The sequence below is a fragment of the Pleurodeles waltl genome, chromosome 8 (assembly GCF_031143425.1).
Source record: "Pleurodeles waltl isolate 20211129_DDA chromosome 8, aPleWal1.hap1.20221129, whole genome shotgun sequence".
NCBI lineage: Eukaryota > Metazoa > Chordata > Amphibia > Caudata > Salamandridae > Pleurodeles > Pleurodeles waltl.
Genome location: NC_090447.1, coordinates 75,538,484 through 75,565,356, shown reverse-complemented (window position 1 = coordinate 75,565,356; position 26,873 = coordinate 75,538,484). Strand labels below are relative to the sequence as shown.

At 47.7% G+C, this 26,873-nt stretch overlaps 1 long non-coding RNA gene across 1 annotated transcript in view; it reads right to left on the bottom strand.

The window, feature by feature from the left end:
* Positions 1-26,873, bottom strand: part of LOC138249729 (uncharacterized) — a 430,927-nt gene that overhangs the window by 177,217 nt on the left and 226,837 nt on the right. Inside the window, exons 3-4 of the long non-coding RNA XR_011194837.1 lie at positions 10,841-10,891; positions 9,972-10,024 (exon numbers count right to left, since the gene is read on the bottom strand). This is a non-coding gene — a long non-coding RNA (uncharacterized lncRNA). The remainder of the gene's footprint in view (positions 1-9,971; positions 10,025-10,840; positions 10,892-26,873) is intronic.

Genomic DNA, 26,873 nt, shown 5'->3' with positions numbered 1-26,873 from the left:
CAAATGCTAACATTACGCAAGTTGGCATCACCAACAGGGATCATGGGGGGATGCATTTTCGATCGCATGGTCAGGAATCTATGCATACACCTTTCCTTTGATTCCTCTCCTCACAAGAGTGATCAGGAAGATGAAGTCGGAACCCTGCCAGATGATCCTAATTGCTCCAGCATGGCCGCGTCAACCGTGGTACGCAGAGTTACTTCTCCTGTCTGCTCGTCCACCCATCAGGATCAGACCAATTCTGGAGCTGCTTGCCATCAACCGGGGACAAGTACGGCACCCGGATCCCAAGTCTCGGAATTTGTGCACATGGCTCCTGAATTCAACAAATTCGGCCATTTAGACCTACCAGCTGAGTGCAGGGAAGTGCTAACTCAAGCACGGGAGGCTAGCACCATCAAATCATACCGCCTAAAGTGGAGGCGGTTTTGTTTGTGGTGTGAAACCCATAATGTGCACCCTCTTTCCTCAGCTCCGGAGGCAGTGTTGCCGTACTTCTTGAAGCTGGCACGGTCTGGTCTTGCCCCTTTGTCATTAGAGTCCATTTGGCAGCTATTTCCCGATACAGAAGGATACAAGGTAAACCGTCCTTATGTTCTCTGAGATTAGTCAAGCAATTCTTGAAGGGTCTCTTCAGATCCTTTCCTCCAGTAAAACCTCCACCTCCGGCACCTTAACATCCTCCCTGGCCAGTTCATGAAGGAGCCCTTTGAGCCTATCCACAGGGCAGACATCAAGTACCTCACTTGGAAGGTGGCTCTCCTTCTCGCCTTTACTTCGGCACGAAGAGTTAGTGAAATCCAAGCTTTCACTATACAAGAAACTTTTTTGCAATTTATAAAAGATAGAGTGATTCTACGCACCAATCCCAAATTCATTCCCAAGGTGCCTTCAGAATTCCATATCAATGAACCAGTGGTGTTAAAATCCTTTTTCCCGAACCCTCAGACGAATGCAGAGAGGAACCTGCATTCACTCAATCTTAAGAGTTGCAGAAAATTATATCTGGACAGAACAAAGTCATTCCGAAAGTCCAATCAGTTATTTATAGCTTTTCAGAGCCGCTAAGAAAGGACACTCTGTGACGAAACAGACGATCTCCCGATGGATTAAGGACGCAATCATGTTCTGCCTTCAAAAGGCAGGTAGACCATTGCAAACAAAGGTGAGCGCGCATTCTACCAGAGCTATATCTGCGTCCTGTGCGCTGTTCACAGGTGTGTTGATCCAAGACATCTGTCGTGCTGCGACACTGAGGACAACTCACACCTTCACGCAGCATTACTTCTTGGACACAGTCACTTCAGGATGCAGCTGTCGGGCAAGCAGTCCTTAGAAACCTCTATCAGTGAAGGTGAGCTAAATGTTTCCTTTCCCTCCATCAGCTTATTCTGTATTATCCCACATTTTCTTTAAAAGTAATTCTTTTCTACTCCTCAGGCTGTAGATCATAAATAAGGTTTATATGCATATTGTCATGCCTGTTCGCATTTCAGAGTGCTATGTTTCTATATGCATGTCGAAAATGTGTTCACTGCTTACTATTATGATTCAAGCATGTGAATCTATGAAAGTTCCAATACTGGAGTAAGAAATAAGTTACTTACCTGTAACTGTAGTTCTCCAGTATTTGAAACTTTCATAGATTCACATGCGACCCACCCGCCTCCCCTGGGGAGCTCACCTTCATTCCCTCAGGACTAGCTGTATTGCTACACTTGTGCTTGGAAAATCTGAGGGAAGTCGGCTACTCACAGGAGAGTTCTAGAAGGTGGTGTGAGCTGATTGCTTGTCTTTTAAGTTTGGTCCTTTTTTACAAAACGACTGTGATATGTTTCCAAGTTAGAGGCCTAGTGCTTTTAGAGCTTTATATTCAACTGAGCATGGTTTTTTGTATTGCACCGGGAACTCCCATCTCGACGACGGGGAATGATTCAAGCATGTGAATCTATGAAACTTTCCGATACTAGAGAACTACAGTTACAGGTAAGTAACTTATTTAATCCCCGACTTTAGGAATCCAGCCTGTAGGCGTTACAGGTACATCCTTAATTCCTGTGGAGGGAACACTGGCAGAAGAGTTGTTGTCACAGAACTGTTGCAATTCCTGTAAGACAGTGACACTTTCACTTATGTCAAAGGGTGTTTCTGCTGCCTCCACACCAGGACCATCAAGATCTGGAAGATACATTTGAGTTCTGAACAGGCACTCATATGAAGTACGACCCCCCCAGGGACCTTCTAGGTAGATTGTTAATTGCTCTCTGGACTCCATACAGGTGGTTAAGCCAACTACAACCTGTACCTAAGACTCTGGCTGTTAAGGATTGCTTTAAATCACGGTTTAATAGCTTCACAACACTATTTCCCTCTGGAAGAAATGGAGAGGGGTACTGGAGTTGGACCCCCAACGAAGCCATGGGGTCCCTGAATGCCCTTGTGGCGAAAGCAGGGCCCTGGTCCGAGTGGAAAGCCGCAAATGCATATGTGCCGATAAAGACTCGCAAATCTTTAATAACAGTCCGAGCGTCAGCCAAGCGTTGTGGCCACACCACATAGAAATCTGGAGCAGGAGTCAACAGCGACTAAGATGTATTTCTATGCACTGTCCGGTGTTAGGGGACTGCAATGGTCCAAGTACACACTTTAAAGGTTTGTTGGAAATTAGGAGAAGTGTCGGCGGCGGGCGTTTGGCAGTGGAAACTTTTAATTGTTGGCAGATGTCACAACAAAAGGACATACTGTTTGGCCTCTTTGTATAGGCCTGGCCACCAATAATGGGCTTGTAACAATGAAATTGTAGCCGCCACACCAGCATGGGAAGATGCTACCCCCTCATGCGCTGGTTTAATCAACTCTGGTCTTATATCTTTGTTAGGAATATCTCGAACCCCTATGCCTGGTATCTTACCCTCAGCGTTTAGGGAGCCTCCCATTCAGTAGGATTTTTTTAGCAGGAAATGCTTTTGGATAGGGCGTACCATCAGCTGTAGCTTTCACTGCAGCCCATACGTCTTCATCTGGTTTGGCACCTAAGCGGGTTACTGCAGCAACAGTGGCCGTAGTGACTGCTGACTTTGCGGCTTCATCAGCCAGTATATTCCCAGCCACATGTATTCCAACACGCTGGTGTCAAAGTATATGCACAACATGGACATTTGGTAGCGTTTCCTTTAGATCCGCTACTTTCCCCCACAGAAGTCTTTATTAAATGGTGTTGCCTTTAACATCTCTGACCCCATTCTGGCGCCAGTAATGCAGGTATTCATTGAAGGACTGGGCACAATAGTACGAATCACAAACAATCAGTGTTAACTGTGCAGGATCCGTATGTTCAAGTGCCATTACCAGAGCCTTTAGCTCTGCTAGCTGTGCAATCCCCTAGGGTTTGTGTGAATGTAAGTTGGGGACAAAATGTATTATCTTCCATGTAGCCACTTAAGACTGTGCAAGCAGCGAAGTATTGATGCTCTATGCCAATTGTAGATTGTGCAGAGCCATCGGTGTACATGATTCTTTGATACTCATCAATGGATAGTGTGTTTGCAGGAACTAGGTATTCTAGTTCATATTGCAAAAATTATTGAGTTTGTAATTTTGGGTCAAAAATGTAGTCTACATCAGTGGCTGTCAAAGACGTGGCCCATTGTATCCAACGTGGATGTAATGCTTTAGCGTTCTGAACGCTGGCTTTAGTGACAGCCTCAATGGCTGGAATTGGGGGGGGGACAACAATAATGCGTTTGCCCTGACCTAGAGGTCTTTCTTTAATGACAGCCATCTATACAGCAGTGAGAATTTTCTCAGTGGGAGCAAATCGTTGTTTCTGTTGCTGAATACAAGTGTGATTTGTATGCAATCGGGACTGTCTCACCCTCATTAAAAGCTACATAGGTGAAACCAATGGCACCAGCAATTACTCTGATAACCAAGTGTGTTTTATTGTCCCTTATGTGTAGATGTTGTGCTGCAAGCATGTCTGTCTGCAGATTTCTGAGAATGCGTGGGTTTGACTGTCCAAAATTTACTTGAAAAGTCAGGACGTATTAAGTCATATAAAGGTTTTATGCATGTTGCATAATCAGGAATGTAAGTTCTGCCAAAATTTAGGAAACCCAATAGAGATTTGAGTTTTTTAATCGTTTGCAGATTGTACTTGCGCGCATTTTTCCAAGAATTGTGGCGCTAGGCTCTTTTCTTCACTCGATATCCCAAAAACAGGACGCGGAGAAAGGCTATTTGTTTTATTTTAAATTGATTTTGTAGCCAAATTCAGCAAATCCCACAACAATGCAGGCTACCCGTCTTAAATGTTGTAGCAATTCATAATCTGTGCGATAGGTATCATCTACATAGGACAATGCTTAAGGGTCAAAGTCGTGCAATACTGAAGTCACACGAGCTGCGAACAGTCCTGGACTGTTCGTGTACCCCTGGGGTAAACAACAGAATGTTTTCTGGGAGCCCAGTGCGCTGAAACTTGTTAAGTCTCTACTCTCAGGTGCTATATTCTGGCAGAAAAAAACACTGGAAATATCCAGGGTTGTTTTGCATTTTTTGCGCACTATGTTGTTCATCAGTGCTGTGCTATGTGAGTTTTGTATCGCATGTGTGTGTGTATATGGCTGTTTAAATGTCTGTAGTCTCAGACTATTTAATATGAATGGTCCGGTTTAGCCACTGGGAATAAAGGATTATTAATTGGGGAGACACAGGGTTCAATTATGACCTGGTACTCCAGTTGTGTGAGAATCTCTCTCACGATTGCTTTAGCATCTTGTTTTATTGGATATTGGGGTTGAGGTTGGGGTTTATTTTTAATAGGAATTACATGGTAGGGAGATTCTTTGTCCCAACCTATGTGATTGCGATATAACGCGGGTGTCTGCGCCAATGCCCAATCAGTGGCGTAGGATTCTACGAGCTCCTCTGGAATAAGGGGCAAGAAAAAAGGTTTTGTCACATCTTCCCCATATGGGCAGGAACGGACAAATTCAGGTGGCCAATCTTGTTCGGCCAACAAGATATCGTATATGTTTACTACGCGATTCCAGAAGATTGCGTCTATTGTACATTCAATGTCTCCTTCTAACTGTAGCGTTACTTTTTACACCCTATCACACGTTGAGACATGCATGTCTGCAGTTTCTACTTGTAGAAAGTCACCAGTTGCTTTCACCTCCAAATGCTCTAGAAGATTCTGGCAAACTATTGTGACCTCTGCCGTGCTGTCTAGCAGCGCTAGTGCCAACTTCCTTTTCTTCAAGAGGACCCTCTTCTTGATTGGCATGTCGAACCGCAACTGCTGCCACCTTTTTCTTTTTAAATTGGGGTTTTTGTTGGGGAGGTTTCTCTTACTTTTTAACAGAAACCTCTGTTGAGCGCTGTGATTCCTGTCTTGATTTCACATACTCTGTTCTTTGCTATGACCGCCACCTTGCGTTTTTCCGATGAGTCATGAGAGGAAAGATTTGGCGCGTATCAGTATATTGATATCTGACAGGCGTTTTCATATTATCTCTATTTCTGAGATTATATCTATTCTGTGGGGTCTTCGTGTGTGGAGATTCTCCCATTTCTTTTTTAGGAGTTTGTTGTCTTTTATCCCAGCGTTTCTTATTACCCTCAGGAGCTTGCTTGGTCAAAACTTTATTAGATTTATCCTGAAATTGTGGTTTTGTTGGTCTGGCCCCCAGACTATCTCAACCAATACTAAAGTCAGTCCCTGCGATAATCTTTGGCAACTCACGTTCTTGATCCTGTTGAGGAACATCCCGGCGCCGCCTGCACACAACTAAATGCAACCGCTTCCCCTTTAAGGTTACTTAAAATAATTGAGGATACTGTGGCAAAGCTGCCCATTAATTATATCCCAAGTCTAGGGCCGGGGCAGCCCCGTATTCATCTTGAATTTTTTTCAACACTTCCGGTAAGTTGGCAAGTGTCGGTGTACCATGTGCGGTCGAATAGAGAGTGGCAAATACTGTGTATTAGTTATCTACTGTGGGAACCATCCCAAATGGCAAGCACATTGTTAGTATTCTGTGTTTACCTTGAGGTCCCGTATGGGGCAATACTGCTTCCAGTGCATTTATTTTTTGAGCTAACCAGAACGGAATCTCTTCTCGTTTGCTGGGTACTTTACCCATGATCGAATGTACAGTCACAGGATTAATACCTGGCCTCACTGCTTGTGGTTGCGCTGGAGAAGCACGTGCTTGGTTTGTATTTTATGTTTGCATTACAAATTGTACAAAATGTCTGTATATTGCCGTCAGCTCAGTATATAAGCGGGGGACTTCAGTTACTGCTAAACTTGCTACTGTAGGGTGAGGTGTATAAGTGGCCAATAAAGGCCAGGTAGGACTATCATTACTTAGAGGACCTAACCTAACTGGTAAAATCGTGTGGGTTAGGGCGCCATCAAGCCAATTATTATGTTCTTGATATGATAAAGGTATTTCTAAATATGCGTATGCTCTGTATTGTCCAGGTACGTTTGCAGGTGTATAATGATGAAATATATTTGTGTACCCATCAACTGCTGGAAATGTGACCCAAGAATAAAATAGTTCTGTTCTATAAGCTGCATCTGCGTCAACAACAAATGTGACTGGACCGCCTGGCCCACAAGGCCATTTGCCAATAAATGTGCAGTCAGGGGTTGTCTCATATTGACTGCAATTGCTAGCTGCTGTGGATTCGCCATATTAGATGGTAAATTTGTTCAGAGATGAGCACCGCAAATGGGGATTTTCCTTTTAATGTTCAAGCTTGAATCACTCCAGCATCAGATAGGTGTTCCCTACTTTGCTGATGAGGAAATCCTCAATACCACGGACATCTCTGTATATAATACTGAGGTGTCTTTGTATATAGTGAGACAGAGATACTCAGGAGGACCTGAAAATTAGAGCCTGACCAAACGTTGGCGGCGCCATGTTGGGTAGGCTCTCATTATTCTAATGAGACTACTGGATTTTGAGCGGCAGAATTGCCTGCAGTGTGGGAGACTCGGTCTGACCCACTACAGGTGACACCTGTCGCCCCAATCCGGGTTTTGCTCCAGCTAACTAGCAGTGCCTCATCTCTACCCAAGAGCAGGGATGATTGGGCAGCTGAGTGCATGACATAATTGATTTCTGAGGGAAACACTGGTCACTCAGGTCTCATCCGTTTCTCTCAGTTACATTAGTCTCACATCCACAAAGACAAACAGAGGCAGTATCTGTTTCAATAGGATTTTAATGAAGCAACTGAATCTCAGATAAAGAGTGGGCTGTCCGCAATACTACCCAGGAGTGACGGACTCTAGGCATTAGTGTCACTATCAACACTGTCTATTACAACCATATCACACACAAGTGGCCATAGCTTCAAGTCAACTAAAAAAGAATAACTAATTAAACTGAAACTTCCTGGGCTATTAAAAGTGTGTCTACGCTCACTATCAGACAGAGGTCTCTCATTTGCTGCCCTAAGCTCATATTTCAGCACCTAATCAAGTAAGTGTGCCACCCTTGGAGTCCATTTCACTGGGGACAGCTCTTGGGGAGGGGGGAATTCTCCATTTGATATCTTGGTCAGTTGTTAAATCTAAGCTCTAGAAGGGAACCCTCAAGTTTATAACTTTGGGTTCCTCTTGGCTCCACCCGCTTTGTTATCATTTGAGGGGTACTCACTTTTATTATACACTACCAAGGTTCTAGTCCTATCCCCAAACTTAATATCCATCAATTCATTCCCAATATTGCACCTTTCTCGGTTTACTCTGGATTTCATACTTGAACACAGTCAATCAATATCACCCAGCCCACTAATCCTGGATGCCATTTGAACATACAAGTTTAAGGCACGCTGCAGTTCCCCTTGAAAAGGCACTTCAACGAGTTCTTTATATGTGATCTGGACTTGGGTATTAACACTACAGATTTTGCTAACATCAATGGAAAAGAGACCATCCACCATGGTGTGGTGCTTCAAAACCATTCTCACTGTGTCACAGGGCTCTCCAGGGTCTCAATTCTCTCAACTCTTAGGATATCACTCCTAATAATTGAAAAACACTTTGTGACCTTCCAAAACCAATATATGATTTCATTTGTTAGGGAATTTTGACCTTCCCTTTGCCCTTGCATAATCTTTGGGATTTGCGTTAGGAATATCTGCCCTTGGTTTGAAGGAACTGACATATACGGGTGAGTTTCCTTATATACCTTCCTTCCTAGTGTACGAAGGTGGTAAAGTGAGATGGGCTTTGTAGGAGCAGACCATTTGTCGGTTAATGCCCCACTCTGAACAGGCAACCCCTGTGAGCTTTCAGAGCCGAGGTCCCTACTTCTCAGATTCCTCCAACCTTCCCCCCTCCCTCCAGATGTAACTAACTGCTGGGTGACACCCAGTGCCTGCTAAAATTAGAAGATAAAGGCTCTGCCTGAGGCAGGGTATGTGAATGAATAGAGCCTTGGACCGTGGGATCACTATGAGGCCTTTGTGCCAAAGCTGCACTGCTTCGTCCATTTGCCTGTACAATCTTGCCATGGTTTTTTGATGACAGCACCTCATCAATTTTGCCTTCCAAAACATTTATGGTCTGCCTCAAGTAGCACACCTCATCTTTCAGACCCAATATAACTTCCACCAACCTTTTCACAATCAGATTCACCCAGTTCCTCGCTAAGTAGCTTAGCAAGGCCACTATCATCCCTCTCCTCCCCTCGTCCAGCTTCACTTCCACCTGTATTATGTAGTACAGCATATCTGTTTTGACATTGGACAGCCAGATTAACAAATACAATCCATTGATCACCTGTGCCCTTGCCTTCTGTAGGTTCCCTGATTGGACTACATGTGAGGGAGAAGCAGGCACCTTTGACTTCACGAACATTTTTGGAACCCTCTGCGTTCCTCTACTTTCTCTGAAAGATCATCAATTAAAGTTATTATGCAATTCTCACCTGCCTACTTAAGTTTTTTTTTTTTTTTTCCTTTTTTACTGTGGATGAGCTAGCAGCCACATCCAAAGCATTCCTCTTCCCCACTGTGGGTTAATCTCTACCACTAAAAAACTATTAAGTTAAAACAACAATCACTTTCCCTCAGTTGGTTACCCAGCGAATTAAACAAAATTACATTCAAAAGAGTCAGGAGCAGGTGCTTCAAAGTCAGTAACATTGCCTTTGTAAAAATGTTAGAGGAGTGGCCCAAACCAGCTTCCTCCTGGCTCAGATGGGCACAGACTGGCCCAACCTTGGCCCAGACTCAGCCCACGCGCATCCAGCGCTGCAGGAGTTCCTCTCAGTTTTTAAGCCCCAAATGGGCCTATCCTTGCCACCTCCTGGTAGAATAAAGGAACAGGCTCCTCGGGATGTTGTTTGCCCGTCAACTGGCCCCAGTCACAGCACACATCCCACGCTGCAAGAGTTCCTCCCAGCTTCTGAGCCCCAAATAGGCCTACCGCTGCCGTCTCCAGGTGGGAAAAAACAGAATCAGGCTTCTGGAGGATGTAGTTTGCTCTTTACTTGGCCCCAGACACAGCACGTGTCCCGGTCCTGACTTGCCAAAATTGTGGAGAAGTAACACCCCTGATCACAAAGGATCTACTCTCTTGCCTGGAGGACATGCAAAATAAGTTAAAAGCGGCACTGGGACAGCAATTACAGGCAGCGAGGACAAAAATGCAGCCTACTGTTACAGTGTTGGCCAAAATCATTCAAGGTGTAGGGGGACAGAGTGAGCAGCAATGAAGAAGCCATAACAATGTTACTAACCAGAGTGGAGGAGGCGCAAAATACCCTGTAGGCAGAGTTGAAAGAGCTGGAAGATGTGAAACTGAAATGTGAAGGTCTTGATCACTCCTGACGCAACAACATTTGGATACACCACATCAAAGAGCCGATGGGAGGCTCCTATGTAACAAACAGACTTTTGTGAAAGTGAGTAAGCAGAGGGCCAGTGCCCATACTTACCTTGTCACCCAAACAAGGAATCCATGGAGAAAGCCCCTTGCATGCAGGAAAACCTAGAAATAGAGAAAGGACCAGAGTTAGGGAAAAGGGAGGGGAGGGGACGCAGACAGGCAAAACCTAAAACACTTAGGCTAGCGCACAGAGGACGAAAGGGGCAGAGCCAAGAGGAGAAAAGACGGGCAAGAGAGTTGAAGAGACACAGAAGGAGGACACAGTAACCAAAAAACATAAGGGAAACATGGAGGACCGAGGACACACGCCGGACCGTCGAATGCGACGCGAGAAGGAATCGCAGGAAATCTGACAAGGGAAACCAGCCGGCGGGGCCGGACCAGGAAAACATCCATCCCCAACCAACAAATGGAGGCAGAGCTGTGTGGACACAAGGAGCGAGGAGGAAGAGAACTGCTCAGAAGAATGGTGGTTGCCACTGACCAATTAGGAAACGCTTGTCACAATTCAGGACTGACTGAACAGGTACTGAGAACCATTGGGGACCATTGTGAACATGGAAAGCCCTATGTCATTATATGCATGGCTGTGCTACACTAATTTTCTGCTATAATACTTAGAGGATGACAATGTGGAATTTCTGATATGGGATTTTTGGTTGTGGGCTAATTCCGATGTACTTTACTCCCTGTTTCAGCTCATGTGTAAGGGCCTAGGCACTGGGATTGATGAAACAAATGTAGAGAAAGAGGGCAATTCTGACCTAACCTGCCCACCAGGTACATTTGAAAGCACCAATAGAAAGAAGGAATCGCTGCACACTGGTGACAAGAGGACGGGGCACAACAGTAATAAGACATCAGGTCATTGCGAGACACCAAGCTGCTGACTGTTGATTTTTCTCATACTACACTTACCTGGGTATTCTTCTGTTTTTTGAGGGGTTTCAGTGGCCCACTTTGCAGGACCTAAGGAGAAAGAGAATATTTATTTTCTTACAGAAGACTTTACCACAAAGCTTAACAGTCTCTAGATAGTCTGTGGGATAAAATGATGGGAGTATTTAATTCTTAGTTTACCTTATACCTGAGGACCTCAACGGTTATATGTGACTGAGTGTACTCATTAAAAGTCAGCATACTCAAACTGGAAAAGCCTCCTAAGTCTTATTTTTGACCATCCCTCCAAAGAACATATTTTCAAACATGTATTTTGGGTGGGGGGTGTAAGAGGTTCCCTAGTCTATTGGCACGGTGCACACGCGTACAGTGGGCCCTCCAACGAGAGAACCGAGAAAATGCCCAAGGGTATGGTATCAGAACTGAGCTCTTCCAACATGAAGGAGGAAATACTCAGAAGGGCCCTTCGCTTTGACACTATAGACTGAAGAAAGTACCCTGCAATTATTCCAAGACATTTCATAAGGCACGCTGGCCAGGAAGAGAGCCCTAACTGATGTCACAAGAGAACTTTGGATAAGACATCTAATATAGAAAATATTCCCTTTTTACATTGGAAAGTAAAACTCACTATATACATTTGGAGGAAGAAGGCACACATTGACTGGGGCTGTCCCCTGGGCACAAGTCCTTGCCACCAAAACTCATCTCACTGCCTTGGACCTATAGATGGTTGGGAAAAGGAAAACCGCAACAGAAGAGGCAGGGGCAGAATACCCACCAATTGACTACAGGTGACGCAAGAGCTAACATATAAATGACTTTGACAGACTAGCAGTGGAACAAGACTCGCTTCGTAAAATATGCTTTGTCTAACACTACAAATTTGTGAAGACGGGAGCAGCTGAACATTTAAGTGCTTTTCCAGCACATCTTTTGGAAAAATCATTTTAGTTTTAAGCTGGAATTCTAGTTATGCGGTTAACTTTCATTGCTGGGGTGTTGGTTGATGAACGACTCACAGACACAACACCTTCAAGGATATTGCATGCAGTAGTGGAGCACGGCATCAGCCTTTCGGTGTGTTCTAAGAGAATCATTATACCCAATCCATATGGTTAGACTAACTATTGTGGAATGCAAGCAGAATGAATTCACAGATCAAAGCCATAAACTCTGGAGGGCAATTTTAGGGGAACAACCTGACATTGTATGTATCCAGAAAACACATATCCTCAGAAGCACTACACAATTAAGGACGTGTACAACCTCTCCTATGCAATTCAAGCCAAGTCCAGAGGAAGAAACATATGCAGGCTTATGCTGTCTCTCCATAGTCACCTAGCAATAGCAATAGATGTGAATGGAACAATTTTAGACACTAAGAAGGGAAGATATGCAATTTTAATAGACAAACTAAACTCCAGTGAGATCACCATGATAGGGTCATATGCCCAGAACACTCAACAAGAATCTCACCTACTACGAATATTAGATATATATATATTTTTTTATTTAAACTACAGTTGAAGTGATTTGGGGAGGTGACTTCTACTTGCTCCATAATTCTAATATGGACTGACAACTTTTAGATCATGGATACTCAAAGTATGGCCCGCGGGCCTCATGCGGCCCCTCTGACCTTTGCATGCGGCCCCTTGGGCAACAGGAGCACTAGGCAGCGGTTTGCTCGACTCTGTACTAACAATAAAAATACTAAATAGACACACAATCATTTATTTCAAACTTAATTGGTGTTAAAGAAAGTAACTAGGGACTCCTGCAATTAACTTTAGAAATGCCTTCAATTTTAAAGACATCTTGCAGCACAAGTGTAAAATTAAGACAGTCTCTTCAAAATTAAAAAACTGTATTTAGTTAACATGCAGAACCTTTTGCTTTAGTACAATTTATTGCATCAGTGCATTGAGATGTATTCATTTAAAAGTGAAAGTTTTCAAACATGAATTTGGAAACATACATTTGGAAACATTAATTATTTTGCTTGCCCTGAGAACCCCACCAATAGTAAATTAAAGAGACAAGTCACTTGGTATGTGCACTTTATAGGTGGCCTGCGTTCCTATCATACATGAACAACATTATTGTTTAATGAATCAAACATAGAAGCAGGTTTTGTGCAGCGCACACCATGAATCATGTATTTCGGGGTCATCTTAAATGTGATAATGCAGAAAAAGGAGGGAAAGTGAGACTAAACAATTGCCTAGGATCACACGATTTGAAAAAGTGGGTAAGCTGAGATTAATTCCAGGTTTTCTGGTTTCCCATTGTTTATTTCAGCCACCTGATGTATATCATTTGCTTCTCCTACACCTACTTTGCCACCAATCCACCCAGCCACCCCACCTGACCGCCACTGCCCTGGCATCAATGCGGCCCCCGGGCACGACACAGACCACATTTTTGGGCCCCTGGGAAAATGTTTTTTAGTACCAATGCTTTAGATAGATATGTCAGATGACATAAGGAAATGGCTCCCTGTTGCAATTACCCCCCACCTTTTGCCTGATACAGATGCTGACTTGACTGAGAGGTGTGCTGGGACCCTGCTAACCAGGCCCCAGCACCAGTGTTCTTTCACCTAAAATGTACCATTGTCTCCACAATTGGCACAACCCTGGCACCCAGGTAACTCCCTTGTAACTGGTACACCTGGTACCAAGGGCCCTGATGCCAGGGAAGGTCTCTAAGGGCTGCAGCATGTCTTATGCCACCCTAGGGACCCCTCACTCAGCAAAGACACACTGCTTGCCAGCTTGTGTGTGCTGGTGGGGAGAAAATGACTAAGTCAACATGCCACTCCCCTCAGGGTGCCATGCCAACCTCACACTGCCTGTGGCATAGGTAAGTCACCCCTCTAGCAGGCCTTACAGCCCTAAGGCAGGGTGCACTATACCACAGGTGAGGGCATAAGTGCATAAGCACTATGCCCCTACAGTGTCTAAGCAAAACCTTAGACATTGTAATTGCAGGGTAGCCATAAGAGTATATGGTCTGGGAGTCTGTCAAAAACAAACTCCACAGCTCCATAATGGCTACACTAAATACTGGGAAGTTTAGTATCAAACTTCTCAAAATAATAAACCCACACTGATGCCAGTGTTGGATTTATAAAAAAATGCACACAGAGGGCATCTTAGAGATGCCCCCTGTATTTTACCCAATTCTTCAGTGCAGGACTGACTGGTCTGTGACAGCCTGCTGCTGAGAGACGAGTTTCTGACCCCATGTGGTGAGGGCCTTTGTGCTATCTGAGGACAGAAACAAAAGCCTGCTCTGGGTGGAGGTGCTTCACACCTCCCCCTGCAGGAATTGTAACACCTAGCAGTGAGCCTCAAAGGCTAAGGCTTCGTGTTACAATGCCCCAGGGCACTCCAGCTAGTGGAGATGCCCGTCCCCTGGACGCAGCCCCCACTTTTGGTGGCAAGTCCAGGGGAGATAATGAGAAAAACAAGGAGGAGTCACCAACCAGTCAGGACAGCCCCTAAGGTGTCCTGAGCTGAGGTGACCCCTGCCTTTAGAAATCCTCCATCTTGATTTTGGAGGATTTCCCGAATAGGAATAGGGATGTGCCCCCCTCCCCTCAGGGAGGAGGTACAAAGAGGGTGTAGCCACCCTCAAGGACAGTAGCCATTGGCTACTGCCCTCCCAGACCTAAACACACTCCTAAATTCAGTATTTAGGGGCTCCCCAGAACCCAGGAAACTAGATTCCTGCAACCTGAAGGCGAAGAAGGACTGCTGACCTGAAGCCCTGCAGAGAAGACGGAGACACCAACTGCTTTGGCCCCAGCCCTACCGGCCTGTCTCCCCACTTCTAGGGAAACTGCAACAGCGACGCGTCCCCCAGGGTCCAGCGACCTCTGAAGCCTCAGAGGACTACCCTGCATCTAAAAGGACCAAGAACTCCCGAGGACAGCGGCCCTGTTCCAAAGAAACTGCAACTTTGCAACAAAGATGCAACTTTTAAAGGACTACACGTTTCCCGCCGGAAGCGGAGACTTTCCACTCTGCACCCGACGCCCCCGGCTCAACCTGCGGAGAAACAACACTACAGGGAGGACTCCCCGTGACTGCGAGCCCGTGAGTAGCCAGAGTTGACCCCCCTGAGCCTCCATAGCGACGCCTGCAGAGGGAATCCAGAGGCTCCCCCTGACGCGACTGCCTGCTTCAAAGAACCCGACGCCTGGTAAAGACACTGCACGCGCAGCCCCCAGGACCTGAAGGATCCGACCTCCAGTGCAGAAGCGACCCCTAGGTGGCCCTCTCCCTTGCCCAGGTGGTGGCTACCCCGCCTCCCCCCCTTGCCTGCCTGCTTCGCTGAAGAGACCCCTGGGTCTCCTATTGAAACCAATTGCAAACCCGACGCGTGTTTGCACTCTGCACCCGGCCGCCCCTGTGCCGCTGAGGGTGTACTTTTTGTGCTGACTTGTGTCCCCCCCGGTGCCCTACAAAACACCCCTGGTCTGCCCTCCGAAGTCGCGGGTACTTACCTGCTGGCAGACTAGAACTGGGGCGCCCCCTTCTCCATTGAAGCCTATGTGTTTTGGGCACCACTTTGACCTCTGCACCTGACTTGCCCTGAGCTGCTGGTATAGTAACTTTGGGGTTGCCCTGAACCCCCAACGGTGGGCTACCTTGGACACAACTTTGAACCCTGTAAGTGCTTTACTTACCTGCAAAACTAACCAATACTTACCTCCCCCAGGAACTGTTGAATTTTGCACTGTGTCCCATTTTAAAATAGCTTATTGCCATTTTTGCCAAAACTGTACATGCTATGGTGATGATTCAAAGTTCCTAAGATACCTGAGTAAAATACCTTTCATTTAAAGTATTGTTTGTAGATCTTGAACCTGCAGTTGTTAAAATAAACTAAGAAAACATATTTTTCTATATAAAAACCTATTTATCTGGACCACACTACCACAAAATAGAGCATTAGATCTCTTTTTGCCACTATCTTACCTCTAAGGGGAACCCTTGGACTCTGTGCATGCTATTTCTTACTTTGAAATAGTACATACAGAGCCAACTTCCTACAGATGATGTTATGTCCCATTCCCTTAAATCAAGCAGTTCCGGGCCTCGTTGATGTATAGCAAGAACTACACCCACAAGTCAAGGAGTATCACTTCTTCTCTCATGCCCATAGATTATACTGCAGGATAGATCCTGCCTGCCATACAAGTTCAATGATCACCCAAACGATTAAAATACACATAGGGTTTATTACCATTTCAGACCACGCACCATTGATTTGGGACTTTCCATGGTGGAGAAGAGTGTAGATATAAATCTTACTGATGCTTTGATCCTATGACAATGAAAGTATGAACAAGATATTAGAGAGAAGAATAAAGAGATTTTTTGTGAATAATTAATCAAAAGCCACCTCCTCCAGTGTTAATCTGCACACCTTCAAAGCAGTAAACTGACTGCAATACTAGTGCACCAGTGCCACAACCAGTCCCTCGCAAAAACAAAGCTAGAGTAGGAGACGAGAGCAAAGGAATCACAGTATAAGGAGGAAAAAAACACTCATGCTGCTGCAGGATATGACAAGGCTGCATGGCCAGATCGATCTCTTTTTGTGAGAGTGAACCAAAAAATTGCTCTTACTTATTAAGCGGGAATTTTAAGAGAAAGCAAATAAGGCAGACCAACTTTTATCTGCTCGTTTTCAGTAAGTTAAAGTGCAAAACCAAATAGTGAGTATGCAAATAGGTCTACAAAAACAAAAGGAGTGTTCCATGCCGTCTGTACTGATCCACAAAACAGCCAATGTCAAGATCCTCAGACTCAAATCTATCCAGTTGCCTATGTTACGGCGAGAAACGCAGGACAGGCTGGACAACAAACTCAACTGGCAAGGTGGAAACAGTGATAAAAGGTCTCCAGTCCAACAAGTTACCAGGCCAAGTTGGCTTTACTAACCCTTTCCACTAGCGCCTTCGCTAGTTGCTTCCCCCACCCCCAGCTGACTTCGCTATAAAACTCATTCTGAGAATCAGGCAGAATTACAGAAACAATATGGGAAGCAGATATAACACATATCCATAAAGAAGACAAGCTTCCTACATTATGTTTCTCATACAGACTTATTTCTCTGTGCAACGTTGATTTTAAAATATATATTAAAGTCCAATCTACAGACTGGAGCACATTTCGTCCTCTCTAATGGACCCTAATCAGTCTGGTTCATTAGAAATCGACAGAAATTAAAAAAGTTGGGCACATTCTCCATCTAATACAGAAATCTTAAGAGGAGGTTTATACCAATACTACTAATCATCGAGCTCAATGCTGAAAAGGCATTCAACCATGTGGAGTGGGCCTTTATTCAGAACGTTTTAAGCAAGGTAGGCATATGCCCCCATACGCAATACTATATCTAGTCTGAGTATGTGACACCATGGGCTAGAACTGTGGGCAATGGAGAGAGATCAGAAGAGTTGAGGTTGAAAATAGGCATGAGGCAGGGACGTCCAATGTCCCCTTTGCTGTTTGCCCTGTGGGGTGGAGCCCCTTGCGCTATTAATTAGACAGACATAGGAGGTCACTGGTATAGATTTCTTGGGTGACGTCCACATAAAATACACTAATTTACAGGCATTGCCCTAACAATACCAAATCACATGTCCTTGCGATGCAGATTACGTAGTGCTTTGGTTTTCACATTAACCTTGCCAAACTGATATGTTGGGCTTTCACCTTAGTAAAGCAACGAAAAAGGCACTTGAAGTCACAACCCCATTTCAATGGGTAAAGGGCAGCACCTACTTTGAATGCCCTTTATAAGGCCAATTACCCTGATTGTATTAAGGCTATTAGAAATGAGTTACATAGATGTGGCCCACTTTTTGTCTCTTGGATGGGTAGAATGATTTTGTTAAAAATGAGTATGATACCACGATTATTGTACTACTTTCAGGAACTTCTAGTGGCAATCCCAATTCTGCTGCAGAAGGAGTGCAATAAATTTATTTGGCATAGGAGTACACCACGCATAGCAAGAAAGGTCCTCCAGAGCAGACTAAGATCGTGAGGGACGAGGGGCGTGGCCACGGGCGTCATGATGGCGGTCACACTCTAAGAGTGCTCGGGACCCCTCCGTCATCCGCCCGAATTCTGCCACCATAACTGACCCCCTCGAGTCTTCAGCCGAGACCCGGGGGCGGTGGGGGTCCTTTCCGAACCCCGTGGGTCCGAGTCCGAGATCCGAGGACGCCGGATCGGCGCGAGAAAAGAGACTGACGCGGACTCCAGGCCGCGCGGCGGAGGGGAGGAGTCTGGCGCTCCGGACCGAAGCACACCCTTGCGGGTGGGCGAGCATTGCCGACTGGGAGCTCCTGGGGCCGACGGAGCAGCGAGGAGAGAGGTACCCGTTTCTCCCCCCCCCCCCCGGCGTGCCTAGTGGGAACCGCGGCTGACGGAGGCCGCGAGAATCCACAAGGAGGAATGCGACGACGCGCCACAGAGCTCCGTGGCCAGAGCGCCTGAGAACGGACGGGAGCTAGAGGCTCGGGGGAACGAGCGCCCGAGGCCCCACACTAGAGGCAACGAATTACTGCCGGAAGCGGTATGAGAAGATCCAACGACCGGGAGGTAGGAACGGAGGCCAGAGCCCCTGAGAAGCTGCGGGAAAACCTGAGGGAGCAGAGTGGCAGGCCGGGCATAGACAGTCCGAGGAACGGAGTGCCCACAAGTCCCGGGACATTGACTGATCGGAGCCTGGGAGACTCATAGAGACAGGCGATCGTAAGGAGAACCTGCAGCAAGTGAAGGGGAGGTGAGAAAACGTCTGAGGCCCACCGCAAGACACCGCGCAAATGTAAAAAGTCCTGGAAATCAAGGGAGGCCCGGGTGCGCGGATGGGCAAGTCCCAACTGACATGGGTCCACGGAGGAGAAACAGAAAGTCGTGAGAGGTACTGTGCCCTCCCAAGCGGAGACAGAGAAGAGGGGGCCGGGACGCTGGGGGGCTCGCCTTGTGGCCTGCACCGAGTGAGACGTCTGGCGCCTTGGGCTGGCCGTGAGGCGCTACTCTCGGGGGCGCAAAGATAATTAGAGATCCGACCAAAGAGAGTCCGAGGTGCTCAAGAAGACCAAAAGAACGCCAAGACCCCTGACTTCCGGTCGGGGAGGGAGGGCCGGCCGCCCCCCCCCCGCCGCCCGGCCTGGTCCGAGGGCCGCCGGGCAGTAATCTAGTCGGCCCTCTTCCCCTCACATGGACTAGCGGGAAACTTAAAGTGACTGGATGGAATCCGACTAACGAGCCCCCTGCCGACCAAGTCCCCCACACAGGTGATCATATAGACCCGAAGCGGCCCTGGAAAGAAGAGACGCGAAAACCCCCGAGACAACTGAACTTCACCCACATAAAGGCGTAACTCCTCAGAATAGGCAGCATGGGGAAAGACAGAGCCTCCAGGCAAACGCAAGCATCCCAACAGAAAATAGACCAGTTTACCACGCCGGCGGCTCCCCGGGCCAGAGGTGACACCGCGTCCTCTGACCAGACCACAGAAGGAGTCAGCACCATCCTACTTGCGATTCAAACCTCACAGCGGGCAGTGGAATCCAAAATTGGAGAGGTGAAGGAAGAAATGGGCCTGGTGAGGCAAGACCTTAGAAATGCAGTGGGCCCCATCACAGAGGTGGAGGCCCGTGTCTCGCAAACCGAAGATGAACTGGCGGATCTAAGAACCAAAGTGGCCCAGTTGCAGACGCGGACTGGAGAACTCCACCGCAGAGCCGAAGATGCCGAGAACCGCTCCAGACGCAACAACCTACGCTTTGTAGGAGTGCAAGAGGGAGCGGAGGATGGCAAGCCCGCCGAATTCCTAGAAGCATGGATTAAATCCTGGATGCCGGAGAACTCTCTCTCGCCGTGGTTTGCAATAGAGCGAGCACACAGGGCCTTGGCCCCGAGACCCCCGCCTGGGGGCCCTCGAAGACCCATGATTGCGCGCTTCTTTAACTTTAAAGATCGAGATGCCGTCCTCAGAGAATCCAGACGCACACCCAACCTCCTTTGGGACAACCAGAGAATCTTGGTCTTCCCGGACTACACCCGTGAGGTCCAAACGAAACGCCGCTCGTATGAACAAGTGAAACAGAAACTGAGAGCGATGCAGCTCACATACATGCTCCTCTTCCCAGCACGCCTGAAGGTAATCCTAGCGGGCAGGGCGCATTTCTTCGAGTCACCCGAGCAGGCATGGGACTGGCTGACGGAGGAGGGTTTGGGAAACCGACGGGGCCCAACCGACCCGCCAAGGAACCCGGGTGGGACACAACCGATTACCCGGATGAACACGAGAAGGGGTCGGAAGCGAACCAGATCCAGGCGGGGTAGGCCTGGAAGCCCCAGCCACCGAGTAGAAGAGGAACCGCATCTTAACCGAAATCCCTTGCCAGGGGGAGACCCGATTGATTGCCTAAGCGACGGAGCTGGGGGAGAGGACAAACTGGAGGATCGTTTGAGCCAATCCCCTGAACTTGGCTGATGGCGCCCCCGCATGTACCGAGCTCCGGCTTGCTTGGACCTACCGGCAGTCTCGGACACCGCCCCACATCAATGAGACAAGGGGGCACAAAGTTTCCAAACTTGTTGTACACCCCGGACACGTTATCAAAGGTGGGGGTTTCGCACTAACTAATTGCAACTGATCCGACACACAGGAGGGGTCCACCACTCCACTCAATGGCAGTCGACGCGACTGTATTGCCCCAGTTGGGCTCTAGGGCGACAGATGCTTCAAGGGTAGAAGTATGGGGTGGGGGGAACTTGGGATGTTTAAAGCTCACGTTAGGGCTCAGCATAGTGGTTAAGATAAGTTACCGTAACAACGCCGACACCTACTGTATAAACTCTCCTCAGGCAATAGGCCCATCTCTGGTTCCCAGGTCAAGTCCTTTAATCCCTACCACGCAGACATGGCACAAACTGGTCCCCCACTGACACAGATCCTATCCTGGAATGTTAACGGCCTTCTAGACAGGATCAAAAGATCCGCAGTGTATAGCACGCTGCGCAGATACGCCCCGAAGGTGGTCCTCCTGCAGGAGACCCACCTACTTGGAACCAAATGCCCCTTCCTAGCGCGAGGGGGTTTTGACAAGGTTTTCCACGCAGGATTCACTAGAGGTTCTAGGGGGGTGGCCATCCATCTTCATCGCTCACTTCCAATAGTAATCACATCCACCACGTCAGACCCGCAGGGTAGATTCGTAACGGTGACTGGAACATTACACGGATCGACAATTAACTCGGTGTGTACTTACGCCCCCCCAATTGGTTTTGACAACTACTTGTTAAAACTACGCCGGACGCTTACTGACCTCCCACAGGGACTCACGCTCATAGGGGGAGACTTCAACTCTGTCTTAGACCCCAACCTAGATGTTTCCGGTCCCGTCTCCTCTGTCAGAATTGGGAGAGCATCCAGTTTAAACGGATGGGCTACTAAAATGGGACTCTGTGAGGTATGGAGGACATGGCACCCTAGGGCAAGACAATACACCCACACCTCGGCGGCTCACCACTCTCAGGCAAGAATTGACATGGTGTTCATGCCCGCACTGGACATCTCCAGAGTCACTGGCGCAGAGATATTGGCTAGAGGAGTCTCAGATCACTCCCCAATATGCATCCGATTGGGGAGCGCAACCTCCAATCAGCGCCCTATGTGGCGCATGAATGCATGGTATCTGCAGGACGAGGACTACACACCTCCGAAATAAGGGAGTACCTTACCCAATATTTTGAGCACAACGTGGGCTCAGTTCAATCTCCGGGCACGATCTGGGCGGCATGTAAAGCCACGCTTAGAGGCTACGCGAAGCTTCGCGCCCGAGAGAGAGCTCGGGATCAACGAGTGACAGACCTCGAGATAAGAGCCCTCGCTCTAGAGCGATCTATGACCACTGCCGCTTCGGCTTCAGTTCTGAGACGCCTAACGGCAACTAGGGAGGAAATAAAGCAGACGGTACTTGAAGCCGCGAAACACGCTTGGAGGGCATCGGCGGCCCGTGTCTATGGATGGGGTGACAAAAACGGCAAACTTCTTCATTGGCTTGCCTCGAGCCCCTTGGCCAACAGAGTTGTCCCCGAGGTAGTGGATGAGACAGGCCTGGTTGAGAGAACCCCTAGTGGAATTGCGAGGAGCTTTGCCTCCTATTACGCTAAGTTATATGAGGTGCGTCATCGCCCACTAGCTGAAAGGGAGTCCCCACTCTTGAACGATATTACTCTCCCTAGGATCTCGCACACAACCAGAATGAGCCTAGATGAAGCCATAAACCTGGCCGAAATTACAACGGCAATAGCTGCCCTGACATCGGGTAAAACACCCGAACCAGATGGCTTTCCGGCTGAACTCTATAAAAGATGCGGAGATATCCTAGCCCCCCACCTACTCAACATGTTTGATGAAGCAGAGAGGGCTGGCCACTTCCCCGCTGGGATAGACCAAGCCACTATAGTGGTGATCCCAAAGTCACAACCGCCATCACCGAATAGATCAGTCTACAGACCAATCTCCCTGCTAAATGCGGAGATCAAAGTACTATCAACAATACTTGCCACAAGACTGAAAGCGGTACTTCCCACACTGATACACCCAGATCAGTGCGGCTTCATGCCCTCCCGCAGCACGAGACACTGCATAAGGAGATTGCATGTCGCGATGGCTCAACGTAGCACCCTGACTGGATCCCCCCTTGCTCTCCTCCTGATAGACTTTGAAAAAGCCTTCGATACGGTGGACTGGTCGTACTTAGAGCAAGTCCTTATAAAAAACGGTTTTGGGCCCAAGTTCCGCAGCCTTGTTAAACTACTTTACTCAAATCCAACAGCCCGTGTTCAGATAAACGGTGTGACCTCTGATCCATTCCCCATCCGTCGCGGGACACGGCAAGGATGCCCGCTGTCACCGCTGCTCTTCGCTGCTCTTCGCTCTAGCAATCGAACCATTGGCCACAATGGTGAGAGAGGACCCACTGGTGACGGGCTGGGCATGGCCACAGAGCCCGGAAGACCGTGTGGCATTGTATGCTGACGACGTTCTCCTCTACCTCTCCAACCCAGCGAGGAGTGGCCCCCGTGTCTTGGAACTCCTGGAACTCTTCTCGCAAGCTTCGGGTCTAACCCTAAATCCTAGTAAATCCTTGCTGATCCCCCTACACCCCTCTAGAGATTGCATAAACTGGCAGGAAAACATCCCAATCCGTCGTAACAGTTTTAAATATCTAGGAGTCCATATAGCGCTGCTTCCCGAACTAACGTGGGAGCTTAATATCACACCACTTCTTAAAAAGACCAAAAAAGAACTTCAACGCTGGCGAGATTTGCCACTCAACATACTGGGAAGAATCGCATTGTATAAGATGATGATACTCCCTAGTTTTTTATACCAACTACAGAACTTCCCACACCCAATCCCCCGGAAGTGGTTTAGTGAAGTCGAATCGACTGTGCGCCAATACCTATGGTACGGCTCCCGTACCAAACTATCCCTTGCCACGTGTCAAAGGGACACATATGAAGGGGGCCTAGGGATGTCCAATATTTATTTTTATTACCTAGCCATGCGAATACAGGTGATAAATGACTGGTTATCGGGGGGCTGGACGGACCCCACATATAGACTAGAGCTCCAAGCACTGGGCTACAATGGGGTTTTTGACGCGCTATATGGGGGAACGATACCACAAACTATCCCTGAAGTCACTGGAATGGTGTTGAAGGGGTGGCGAGCGACACAGAAGACTATGGGGTGGTGGCCCCGACTAACGCAACAAACACCTCTCTGGCAGGGGAGGTGGCTGAGGGAGGTTTCCACGCTGGCGGGATTCCGGAAGTGGGACATCATAGGGATATCCACACTGGGTGATATCTGGGGAGACTCACAAATCCGAACTTTTGAGGAGCTTCAGAGGTCACACGATCTGAATAAGACCCAATTTCACAAATACCTTCAACTAAGGCACGCCCTAGCAGTACACCTGCAACCGGGGGACAACATTCCGGAGCACAGCCCTCTCGAAGCAAAGGTAATGATGGGACACAAAAAAAGGAGGGATCTCCCAGGTATATCGAGTCATCCTAACAAACACCTCTCCCCCCCCTTGAGAAGCTTCGCCGGAAATGGGAGGGTTGGGTGGGCCCCATGGAAGAACTAGACTGGAGAGACGCGCTGGCCGCACCCCGAACACTGGCCATATCTACACGATTTCAAGTGCTACAAACCCTCTACTTACACACAGCCTACCTCACCCCTAAAAGGCTCCATCAAGCTAACCTCCGCCCCACAGATGAGTGCCCCCGATGCCTTCAGACAGGCGCTGATTTCTTCCATATGATCTGGGCCTGTCCAGTTATAGAGTCATACTGGGGGTCAGTCCTGGGAGAGATCTCTGAAACCCTACAGTCTAGAATAGAGGCATCCCCGATCCCGATTTTGCTGGGGGCCATGGACGGATTGGGGCTGGGCAGAGCGAATCGCACTTTCCTAGGGAAAGCCTGTTTGGTGGCAAAAAGGGACATCATGTCAGAATGGAAGGCTGCAAAAGCTCCGACCCTCGCCAAATGGAGACGAGGAATGGACTGGTGCGCAAGATGCGAAAAGCTGATATATGAAGTGAGGGGATGCCCAGACAAATACAACAAAATATGGGGGAACTGGGACAATCAACTAGACAGTTGAATAACCTATTAGAGCAGAACCCCTGGTCAAACCGTTTAACCCTGGGAGAAGAGACGTAGCGGGCTGCACACCCTGATCAGTGATAAAAGAGGGACCAGACCCACAAAGAGTGGTGCGATGGCAAAGCGGAACCCTAAAAAAGAAGGTAGTAGCGAAGTCTGTAGCCCCCACACTCGAGTGATAGGACCGAGCACAGACTATAATCCACGTCTGAGACCAAAGGAACTGGACAGGGCCATCAAGATTATTAAAGTCACTAAGACCGCTAAGAGGAACACTTAATATGCAGAAGATGGTTTATCTTAAAATTGTGTCAATTTGTCGGTAACTGTTGATATTTATTCTTTCCCCTTTTTCTTTCCCCCCCTTTTTTTTTGTTTTTTTGTTTCCCCCACCCCCCTTACTGTTGTAACGTGTTCATGCTGTTCCATTCAGACAAAATGAATAAAAATCTTTATAAAAAAAAAAAAAAGGTCGTGAGGGACAGGGGCATGGGGCCTTCCTACTATAGAAAAATATTACATGGCTGCAAAATGAAGTGGCCTTTGAGTGGTGTAGGAAGTTGGCTCTGTATGTACTATTTCAAAGTAAGAAATAGCATGTAGAGTCCAAGGGTTCCCCTTCGAGGTAAGATAGTGGCAAAAAGAACCTGGAAAGGCCATCTGCATTGGCATGGGGAGTCCCAGGTCGGTGTTCCACTATAAAGTCTATTCCCTGTAGGGAGATGGACCACCTCAACAGTTTTGGATTTTCACCTTTCATTTGCATTAGCCATCTGAGAGGTCTGTGGTCAGTTTGAACTGCAAAGTGAGTACCAAAGAGGTATGGTCTCAGCTTCTTCAGGGACCAAACCACAGCAAAGGCCTCCCTCTCAATGGCACTCCAATGCTGCTCCCTGGGGAGTAACCTCCTGCTAATGAAAGCAACAGGCTGGTCAAGGCCATCATCATTTGTTTGGGACAAAACTGCCCGTATCCCATGTTCAGAGGCATCAGTCTGCACAATGAACTACTTGGAGTAATCTGGAGCTTTTAGAACTGGTGCTGTGCACATAGCTTGTTTCAGGGTGTCAAAGGCCTGTTGGCATTCTATAGTCCAGTTTAACTTTTTAGGCATTTTCTTGGAGGTAAATTCTGTGAGGGGTGTCACTATTGGTCCATATCCCTTGACAAACCTCCTGTAGTAGCCAGTCAAGCCAAGGAATGCCCTGACTTGAGTCTGGGTTTTTGGAGCTACCCAGTCCAGAATAGTCTGGATCTTGGGTTGGAGTGGCTGAACTTGGCCTCCACCTACAAGGTGTCCCAAGTAAACCACAGTTCCCTGCCCTATCTGACATTTGGATGCCTTGATGGAGAGGCCTGCTGCTTGCAGGGCTTGCAAAGCCTTCTTCAGGTGGACCAGGTGATCCTGCCAGCTGGAGCTAAAGACAGCAATATCGTCACGATAAGCTGCACTGAAGGACTCCAAGCCAGCAAGGCCTTGATTCACCAACCTTTGGAAGGTGGCAGGGGCATTCTTTAAGCCAAAAGGCATAACAGTAAATTGATAATGCCCATCAGGTGTGGAGAATGCGGTCTTTTCTTTTGCTCCTGGTGCCATTTTGATTTGCCAGTACCCTGCTGTCAAGTCAAAGGTACTTAAGTATCTGGCAGCACCTAGTTTGTCATTCAATTCATCTACCCTTGGAATGGGATGGGCATCTGTCTTGGTGACAGAATTAAGTCCTCTGTAGTCCACACAAAACCTCATCTCTCTCTTACCATCCTTGGTGTGAGGTTTGGGGACTAAGACCACTGGGCTGGCCCAGGGGCTGTCAGAGTGCTCAATGACTCCCAATTCCAGCATCTTGTGGACTTCCACTTTGATGCTTTCCTCAACTTGGTCAGACTGTCTGAAAATGTTGTTTTTGATAGGCATGCTGTCTCCTGTGTCCACATCATGGGTACACAGGTGTGTCTGACCAGGGGTTAGGGAAAAGAGCTCAGCAAACTGTTGTAAGACTTTCCTACAGTCAGACTGCTGTTGGCCAGAGAGGGTGTCTGAATAGATCACTCCATCTACTGAGCCATCTTTAGGGTCAGTGGAGAGGAGATCAGGGAGAGGCTCACTCTCAGCTTCATGGTCCTCATCTGTTACCATCAACAGATTCACATCTGCCCTGTCATGAAAGAGTTTGAGGGGGTTCACATGGATCACCCTTTTGGGGGTCCTGCTAGTGCCTAGGTCTACCAGGTAGGTGACCTGACTCTTTCTCTCTAGCACTGGGTAAGGGCCACTCCATCTGTCCTGAACTGCCCTGGGAGCCACAGGCTCCAGA